Genomic DNA, 8,465 nt, shown 5'->3' with positions numbered 1-8,465 from the left:
CAGCTTGGATAGCACCTAGCATTATTAAACGTATAGTTAGCATAAACTAAATACTAAATACTAAATACGGCAACGATCGATGCTTGCTGTCAGAACAGCGCTCGTGCACCTTCGTGCTCGTGCGCGTTCATGTACTCTAGAGGCGTGCCTTCGGGCTAAAGTGAAGAAAAGGGTTGGGACTTTTTACCTGTGTATTTTCAAACTGCAGCTTCGCTGGACTCAAAATCCAGGATCTCCTACCCTACCTTTAAGATTCAAATGTTAGCTGCTGTGCTTTCATTCATCAAGAGCTGGACTATCTATAACCATGTGCCAATCTGCCCCAATAACTTTTTCACAATGGGTGGAAAGGTTATTGGTTTCATCCCTTGCTGTTCTACATGTCCAAGTCTCCTTGGGAAAGACACTGAACACAAAGTTCTTTTGTTTTCTGGGTTCTCACATGGGAACAACTAGGTTGCTGCTGGTACTGTCTGAAGGGGAGAGTCAATAATATTGCACAGCAAACTGCAGCTTATACTGCAGCCTTTAAAGTTTGTCCTGCTTAAAGAAAACGTGATAAAATCACATATGATGCCTTTTTAGTTTGTATGTAAAGCATAAGCTTGATTAAGTATAAACAGTAGTGTCAACTGCTTCTTATAGGTTTACAGAAAAACACTGTGTGCTCCACTATCCACTGGGTGGTGCTTCAGTCTCTGACTTGCAGAAAGATATTTTGGTGTGTTAATTATAGACTGCATCAGAATTCCAAGGATGCAGAGCTCCTCTAAAACCTGCCTCGTCGAATGGCTATATCTGCATTTTGGAAAATAATTGTGATGATAACAGGCTGGACGAGACATGCAATAATGAGTCTTTATAAGGGGACAGAGTGGACTGTTCTTCTTGTGGAAGCTTGGGTAAGTTAGAAATAAATGTGTGAAACTGTTAGAGTTAAAATGATTACTCGGATTCTGAAAGTTGAAACCTTCAAGCGCTTTAATTCTTGTTAACAAGAAGGAGCATAAAAGTCAACAAAAATTCAACAGTGGGTAGTCCTCTAAAGCCTCGTTTCCACTATGCAGTCCGGCACGGTTCGGAACGGTACGGGTCGGGTCTCTTTGGGGTCAGCTTGCGTTCCTACCTTAGGACCCTCAGGGGTGGGCGGAGTGTGTGCCGAAGCGTAAATAGCAAATAACAGCCAATAACAGCCAATAACATCCATAATCTGGAACCACCTCCAAGCTTCTTCAGCTTAATGGCACACCGGCTCGCGGTCCGGTTGAAACCACTCTCGGCCATTTTTGCGCCAATCAGCTGGAAAACTTTTTGGTTTGGCACAGCGCCATTAGGCTCCCGCTGCACAGCCTCCTCACCAACACCGGAGAGCAGAGCCTGGAACCTGTCCTGTGTGCTAGGTACCCCAACCAGAAGGGTTACAGACATGGGCTATGTTCGAAACCACCTACTACATACTACATACTTGCAAACGGCATACTCATCGATCAGACAGTGTGCAGAGCGTTTACACACAGTGCACTTCACTCCTGCCTGAGCCGAAATCAGCTGGCCTGAAAAGCTGATTTCTGTTAAGCTATAAAGCTGTAAATATATAACTTTAGCAACATTTGAAACATTTTCAGGCGAGAAAGTAGTCGTTTAGATCCCCAACATGTTGAAAATCTGACAAAATACCGGCTATTTACAATTTTGTTCCCACGAATTTGGTGCTACTAAAGCTAGCCGCAGTTATACCGTTTTGACTGCTCTCGTCCCGTTAACGGAATTTGACCGTTCAAATGGCGATGGGCGACGTCACGTTACGTTGCATCTTGGGTAGTTTGAGTGTGACAAGTAACCTCATGATGCATACTCAACATTTCGGCGAATCTAGAATGCATCTAGTGTACATCCGGGAACTTAAAAAAGTATGACTAGTAGGAATAGTAGGAGAAGTAGGCGGTTTCGAACACAGCAATGGAAACGGTACGGTACGGATCGGTACGCTTTCGTGGTAATGAAAACACTGAAATAAGCAAACCGTTCCGACCCGACCCGTACCGGACTGCATAGTGGGAACACGCCATAAGGTAACTTCTTACAACATGAACACAGGAGTTGCATCATTTCACTCGAGGAAGTTGCAGCTGTTGGAATTCCTTCTTATCGCAGAGCTGATTTAGAGCTGTTCTTAATTCAACACCAATCATCACATTCCTTACAGCTTGCTTAAGCACTCATGAGGTAAAATAACAATCTGGTCACATATAACAAACAGGGACATGACATTCTATATTATGAAATCTGTACATGTGATACAGTAAAATATATTACCCCTTTTGTGCTGATTATCAATCATAACACCATAAAACAAAGGTAGTCACATCGCAAAACAAGGAAGATTAAAGTACGTACAAAACACAACAAGCATGTGGATTACATTACATCATTATCTTACTTCTTCCTATGATTTTCAGTATGGTGTTCATTGGATGTTACATTTGTGACATGAAAGTAACAGCAATGTGACTCTGAGTCTGTGGCATTAAAAAGGGTGTAATCTGAATTGTCTAATATATCTAGTTGAGTAGATAGGGATTTGCCCACAATGGAGGTTACAAATCATTTTTAAAGAGGAATGACACTTGTGGACAGAAAGCTTAAAAGGGCTATGGAGCCCAAAATGAACACAGAGACAGTACATAGAATTTCTTTGTCACGAGGAAAGGAACTTCCACAGTCCATTTAAAACATCCCGAACCACAAATTTTAACAAGGAGTCTCGTATGGCAGTCATGCTTTGTAAGGCCTGGTGTATAGTACCATAATCAGTGCTGGAATGTAAGTACAATAGAAGGTACCAATTACAAGACAAACTCTTCCTTGTGATGGAGTGAATTGAACCAAAACTATTCTGTTTTGGAAAGAAACTTATCTCAAACTTGTTAGCTGTTGCCTAATTGCAGAAATGGGGTCCAATGTAAAATTCATAAATGTTAAAAGTATGTAATTAATGGTCTCAACCCGCAACATAACCTTCCTATACTTAGCCAAGAAATAGGGATAATTTGATTTCATTCCCTATTGACCAAAGTTTATCCTCAGGAGGAACATTAGAACTCCAGAGACGCTATAATGAAGTCACTCAGACCCCGCTTACATCTCTGTGGTGAGGGCGTGTCAGCAAGCACAACACACTGTAAGTTGTCATGTTAGTTTGTCTGAGAGAAGATATACAAACGTCAAGTCTAGCTCAGAATTTATTAAATGGTTCAAGGTTCAAGTTACATAGCACTGTGGACCTCTCTCTGCCAGGCAGTCTGATCAGAAAAAGAGTACCACTCTTTTGCTAAATTAACTTTTATATTGCCATCGAACATGATGTAAATATTATTGGTCCAAAAGTTGGGGTGAAGCTGTGGTTTAGACTTGGCTTTCCCCGATTGATCCTTGGTCCAATATCAGCCTCACACCTCATCTCTGCTCCAGTCAGATGTCTTCTCCCTGTGTGGGGAAACTCCCCCTATCTCCCTGTGTCCGGTACTTTTCCACTATAGGCTTCATCCCACCTGTTTTGATTCCCCCTGTAAGCATGTAGCAGTTTCTCTCAACACTCAACCGCTGGCAGAGAGACCGCTGGCAAGCTGCTGCCGCGCCTCCTCGCTGTATTTGCTATTTTTATTTTTAAGTCTAGTTTGAACGATTGATTTTAAACCCATCTGCTAGAATCGGCTTGCTTGATCTAGCACTCTGCGACACCGAATCAGTAGCAAACAGTCTCTACCTGTTTGCTGCCACTGCCTCGTCACTCGTTAGCCAGCAGCTAGCTACACCGGTACAGGGCTCACCTGTACGGGACTCCTGTGGCTCCTCTCTGCACTCTTTGGCTGGATAAGTCTGTTCTGGTGTGCCCCTTGAAGCACACCTGTTTGTGCTGGTTTGTTGCCACCCTGCCGGCTCTCCTGGGCACCCGCCTGCTCCCGTGGATTGCTGTCAGTGCGGGGGACACACCCGTCGCCATGGGCGGGCCCTGGGGGGCCGGGCCCGCCCACTGATACGATTGGGCCCGCCCTGGCCCACCCAAGCAAGCCAGATCACAGTCACAGATCTCAAATAAATAAATAGATAAATAAAATCCCAATTTCATTTTATTGTACTTGTTTTGGGTTAAAACGTAGTGTTGCATAATCATTAAGACAATAAATATATTAAAACCGTGTGAATTTGTTGGAAAGTTTGTCTACGTATGTAATTTGTCAGTGTTGCCCAGCAACAATCAGTTAACGCATTTGTGGAGGGAAATGAAGTGTGAGTTTTTGCGAGCAGACATGCTAGTTTTAGTGCTTTTCTAAATATGGATATACGTAACTGGTTTAAAGCCCCAACATCGGTAACTTTGGATAAACCAAGACATGATGCCGTCGTTGGCAAAGAAACCCCTGGACCAATTTCTTCCTCCGTGGATCCTGACGGTGTCAGCCGGACCTGCAGCGACCACGAAGAGGAGCCTAGCACTAGCAGGTAAACTATTGTAGCTGCCCCCACTGATGGATCTGTGAATGACCTCGGCACGGATAAACCCAATCAGGTTTAGTTGAAAAAATACCCCGTGAGATCTTTTGGTTTGAAAAGACGTTCACTTTTCTCTAGCTGGTATGTGAACAGGGATTGGCTCGAGTATTCCATTGAAAAGGACGCAGCCTTTTGTTACGCTTGCAGAAGATTCAAATCTGTATCGTCAGACACAACCTTCTCTCTGAAAGGATTTAGTGATTGGAAACATGCTATCGAAACTGGCAAAGGCTTAAACAAGCATGCAGCTTCCAAGGAACATTTAGTATGTGAAGCGATGTGGCGAGATTCAGAAAAGCGCAAAAAGAGACCGGCAAAGAGATTTTCACTCTTTTAAATTCAGAACAGCTGGCTCGCAACAGATACTACATGTCTGCCATAATAGATATGCTGGAGTTTTTAGTGGTGAATCAACTGCCGTTACGTGGCGATACTGCTGGCTTTGCCAGTGTGCTAGATGCTAGCAGTGCTAGTTCCAGCTTCCACAGCAATGTGTGAAAACTCGTTTTACACTCTCAAAAACGTTTTCTCAGAGCATCGACGCAGTATGCTACATAGACGCAAGGCCCAGCTGATTCAGCTTGCTTTTGAAAAGGACCTTACACACAAGTTCAAGTCCGAGTTGAAGGATGCGCTGATGAGGAGGTTCAGCTCGGACAAACGCCGCATACAGCTCTACTGACACTGGGTGGACAACCGAGAGGACAGCACTGCCACTCAAAGTAAAAAAAGTCAATTTTTTTTAGTGTGTGTGTGTGTGATGGCAATTGGTACTATTGCTACTATGCCTCTGTTGGTTGCTTTGGAATGCACCCGCCGTGGTGTCTTTTTTGTTTAGTTTGAGATGCTGCTCGTCATCTAATACGTCATGCACACTGAGTGGTGGTGGCGGCGTGTGCGTGTGTGTATCTCTGTGTGTGTGTGTTGGCAATGGGTAGCTACCCCTCTGTTGGTTGCTTTGAAATGCACCCGCCGTGGTGTTTTTTTGTTTGTTTAGTTCGAGATGCTGCGCGTGATCTAATACGTTATTTGTACATGTGTGCGCGCCCGCGTGTGTGTGTGAGAGAGAGAGAGCGCACGCTGGTCCGGCTATGTTTAATATAATGATTATTGTGAGGGATTAGGGCTATGTGAATAGTAAAATAATCAAAAATAAGCTAATAATAGTGGTGCCCCCCTGTTGGATTTCATAAGCCCCCCTTAAGACTGAGATCTGGCGACGGGTCTGGCGGGGGACGTCGCCCCCCTGTAACACAGAGGGTGTCCACCTGCCGGCCGGCTAGCCTGCTGCTAATCCCCAACGCCGTCCCTAATTTCCAGCGAAGCTACAACCAGCACGCCCCACTCTGCCTCCGCTGCGCTGGCTCTGTGGCTTCACGTTGCTGCTGATCTCACACCATGTGGATTTTTAATCTGTTCCTCTGTATTGTGCTGTGTTTGACTTTCGCGAGCGCATCTCCGCCGCTCCGTTACTCGGCAGTGGAGATGTTACATCTCTGGACCTTCTCAAGGACCCCCTTGAGAAGGTGGTCTGGTTTTTCTTTTATTAGTAGAGCCCGTGCTACTGGAAGGGGGGGTGGTCTCGCTCTCCTTCACCGCGATAACATCAAAGTCACTGCTGTCACAGTCCCCCATAACTCCTCTTTTGAATGTTTAGCTATAAAACTCACAGGCCCCAAACCCGCTACCATTGTGACCATCTACAGACCACCAAAACCCTCTGCTGTCTTCCTCAATGAATTCTCATCACTATTAACATCTGTATGTGCAATGTCCCCCACTGTTATCCTCCTGGGCGATTTCAATATCCACATTGACAACTCATCTAGTATCTTTGCTAAAGACTTCACATCACTCCTGGACTGTCTTGGTATCACACAACATGTCAACCTCCCAACCCATAACAAAGGTCATATACTGGACTTAATCTGCTGTACTGACATCACCTGGTGACTCACTATAACAACTGCTTCTCCTTTTCTCTCACCACACTGGCCCTCCTGAAAACACACTCAGTCTCATTTACCCACACTGCTCCCTGGTTCACCCCTAAGCTTCGCCAGCTCAAAGCCACCGGCCGTTGATTGGAGCGACTCTACAAAAAGACTGGACTCACTGTAGCCAGCCAAATGTACTCAGACCACCTCTGACTACAAGGATGTCCTCACCACTGCCAAATCTTCCTACTACTCCAACCTCATCAACACTGGTACAGGTTCTCAACTGTCAGCCGCTTGCTCCAACCGCCTAAAACCCTCCCTCCTGACATCTCCACCGATCAGTGTACTGCCTTCTTGGACTTCTTCAGCTCCAAAATCAACACTATTCACCAAAAACTGGCCTCATCCTGCACCTCCCCAAATGATCCACCTTGGATGATCACCACTGGACAACCTCTCATCAGCTCCCTCTCTGACTTCACCCCAGCATCAGAGCATACCATCTCGGAACTCATCAATAAAGCCAAAACCACCTGTAAGCTTTCGTGTGAAAAAAACATCCTGAAAAAACCTGGTGCTGACCCCACTGTCCTTAACCAGTACCGGCCCATCTCCAACATCCCCTTCATCTCCAAGACACTCGAAAGGGTGGTTGCAGCACAACTACAGTCCCACCTCGACAAAAACAACCTCCACGAACCCTTCCAATCTGGCTTCCGTCCAAAACACAGCACTGAAACAGCCCTGGTCAAAATCACAAACGACCTCCTCCGTGCAGCTGACTCTGGACTACTCACCATTCTCATCCTCCTCGACCTCAGTGCAGCGTTCAACACCATCTCCCACCCTCTGCTCCTGGACCGCCTGGCTGGCATTGGGATCACTGGTGTTGCACTCTCCTGGTTCACATCATACCTCACTGACCGCCAACAATTCGTGCAACTAAGGAACCACAAGTCTGGGTGTTCGGGTGGTTCACTGGGTGTCCCCCAGGGGTCAGTCTTGGGTCCACTTCTGTTCATCATCTACCGTCTCCCCCTGGGCACACTCCTCCGTCCCCATGGGGTCCATTTTCACTGCTACGCTGACAACACACAGGTCTACATCTCCTCCAAACTGCTGCCATCCCTCCCACCTCCCTCATCATCTGCCTTGAAGACATCCGGAGCTGGATGAGCGGGAACTTCCTAAAACTAAACAGCAATGAAACCGAGGCTCTGCTCATCGGCTCCAAATCACATCACAACCCAGTTCCACCCATCATCATCGACGGATTTCCTGTTCATTCATTTGTCATATCCCGCATCGACTACTGCAATGCCCTGGTCACTGGACTCCCCCCCAAACTCATCAACAGACTGCAAATCATTCAGAATTCAGCCGCCCGGATCATCACCGGCACCAAATCTTCGGACCACATCACCCTGTTCTCATCCAACTTTACTGGCTCCCAGTACAATACCGCATCCACTACAAAAATCTTCTCCTCACCTACAAAGCTCTCCACAACCTAGCCCCCACCTACCTCAGCGACCTCCTTCACCAACACACTCCCTCCCGCACCCTCCGCTCAACCTCTGCTGGACTGCTAACCATCCCCACGTCACGCCTCAGGACCATGGGTGACTGAGCCTTCAGCTGCTCAGCACCCAGGCTCTGGAACTCCCTCCCCCCACTCATAAGACAGTCAGACTCCATCACATCATTCAAATCTCAACTTAAAACTCACCTACTCAAACTGGCACACTCCCTATAACTGGACGCTGTGCATCTCTCCGTTTTAACCCTCAACAAATCCCTCCTTTTTACACCTATTATGGTGTAAACTCTTTAGTCTAGCTGAGTATCACATGTCCCTCCTTCAGTGCCACTCTCACAGGTGTAACGCTGGACCTGATGAGTCTCTCTCTTTAACCTGTGAGAGATTTTCCAAAGGGGTTGGAAAACTCTGTCACCCTCCTTTTGATAGTT

The sequence above is a fragment of the Odontesthes bonariensis genome, chromosome 7 (genome assembly GCF_027942865.1).
Source record: "Odontesthes bonariensis isolate fOdoBon6 chromosome 7, fOdoBon6.hap1, whole genome shotgun sequence".
NCBI lineage: Eukaryota > Metazoa > Chordata > Actinopteri > Atheriniformes > Atherinopsidae > Odontesthes > Odontesthes bonariensis.
The sequence above is the reverse complement of the archived record's forward strand: the minus strand, read 5'-3'. Positions refer to the sequence as shown.